This window comes from Triturus cristatus, chromosome 4_1 (genome assembly GCF_964204655.1).
Source record: "Triturus cristatus chromosome 4_1, aTriCri1.1, whole genome shotgun sequence".
Lineage (NCBI taxonomy): Eukaryota > Metazoa > Chordata > Amphibia > Caudata > Salamandridae > Triturus > Triturus cristatus.
In genome coordinates this window covers 1,191,889,609-1,191,891,748 of record NC_140585.1, presented here as the reverse complement: position 1 = coordinate 1,191,891,748, position 2,140 = coordinate 1,191,889,609, and positions in this window count along the sequence as shown.

Here is a 2,140-nt window from a genome sequence, read left to right as displayed (position 1 = left end):
CATTCTTGGACCAGTTTCAGGGTTTCATCAGTCAGGCTAGCTTGAAACCAGTGGCACAGTGAGCAACTGACCCACGTCTGGGTATGCCCATGGCCACTTAGGGCAAACATAGAATAGGCTGCGCTGTTCAAAACATTGCTTAAATAAGCAGTCAATTAGCATGTGGGTAGTGAAGAATTATGAAATATTATGCATTTGTTTTTTACTTCACTGCAGGCCTGGCTTTTACTATACCGTTTTATGGATGATATTTTTAGGTCGAGCCTAGGCAGTGCATGCGCTGCTGTGCGAGGCATGCTGTATTCAGGTATAACTTGAAGCTCCACCCACTCTGCTCATATTTTTCATTGGCTGTGTCAATTTCCACTGTAAACTGTGGCTTTTCATTGGTCAATAGGCTCATTAGTCCCTCCTTAGTACTGCCTTGTCTCATTTTGTAACCTCCCACAAGGAAACCCCGTTACATGTGTTGTTACTCAGTAGGCCTTAATTACAGCCTCCGAGCACTATTTTTTAAAATAGCTTTGTCCTGCCTGCTGTTCCAGGCAGGACGGGCTCTCCAACACTTTTCAAATCTTTATGGCACAGGAGCTGAACGCATCCGCTAGAGTTGATGCTATTGGCATTGTAAATGACAATGCCTTTTATTTAGCTGTTTTGAAAACACATAAATAAAAGGAGTTGTCATTTACAATGCCAATAGCTCAAACTCTCGTAAATGTGAGACCTATTGCATTGCAAATGCTTGTTGTTAAATTGTGTTAATCCGTTCAGTAGTTCCTGAGAAATGTAAACATTTCTCAGATATACAACTGGGGACACAGAGAATCCGCGAACCCTCCGAATTTCTTGCCTACAATCTGATTGGCTGCCTACACTTCAAACCAGGAAGTGTTGGCAGCCATCTTGTGACTCAGCTGAACCCAGTCACAAGAAAAAAGGTTAAAAAACATGAAAAAACAAGAAAAGGGGTCAGGGTAGCAACACCTTGACCTCCTAGGCCTGGCTAGGGGGTCGCCCCACAGGGATACCCAGGGCCACAAAAACCATTTCTTTTTTAATTTTTGGCAGGATTTGCGCTGGATTCGCGAAATCGGGCTAAATTTGTTTTTCGTTTCCTTTAAGCCCTCAGGTGGGCCAGGTCCCGGGCGCATTGAAAAAATGAGATATGGGGGCCTACGCGTGCCCCCACAGCCCTGGGGATCGCTACCTCCCCGGATTATTTAGATTATGCATGGGGGGCTCCTGCCCCTCCACACCGCCCTGGGGACCGCCTCCTCCCCATTGGGCTTAGTTCAAAATAATGTGTGGGGGGGCTCAAGCCCCCCCCACACAGCCCCTGGGACCACCACCCCCCAGGGCCAGCTCCAGCAATGTCCCGTGGTGCCCACCCCCTGGTCATTGCAATTTGCTATGGGATGGCGGGAGCAATGCTCCCGCCATCCCAGAGCAAAGAGTGTGCTCGCTTTGAACAAGCGTGATCACTATGCCCTCACTTGCTCAAAGCGAGTACACTATGCTTTTTACCCCCAGGGAGCTGCATGTCAAGAGGCGGGAGCCAGCTGGGCCCGCGGGGGCCTTCAGCCTCCCACCACGGTCCCCAACCATGGGGTCACCTAGGCCGAAATCGGCCTGAGGAGGGTGCCGGGCAGCACTCCTCCTTAAAAAAAAAGCAAGACAAAATACTAAATTAAATGGCCTGGCCCTGGGGATGGGGTCCCCGGTTCCGAAAATAACACAGACTAGTCACTCGCTGTGAGAAAGTGCCCTCTTTCTGCATGGTTGCCCCCACTTTTTGATGAATTGCTGATGTGCTTTGACTGAGTGTGCTCTGGGCTCCTGCTGATCAGGTACTCAGGTCCTATGTTCTTTCCCTAAAACTGCATTGAAGCTTAAACCCAATTGGCATCTCTGGCCACAGGTCAGCCCCTGGTAAATGGTACCACAGGTACCCAGGACACTGTGATCAGAGAAAGCCTCTAAGGGCTGCAGCACTTATTGTGCCACCCTTAGAGGTCCTGCAGCCTTACACACACACACACACACTGCCTTTGCAGGATGCGTGTTTTGGTGCAGAACAAAGTGAAGAGTCGACATGGCACACATCTCTGTGTGCCATGCCTACAACCCACTGCCCTGG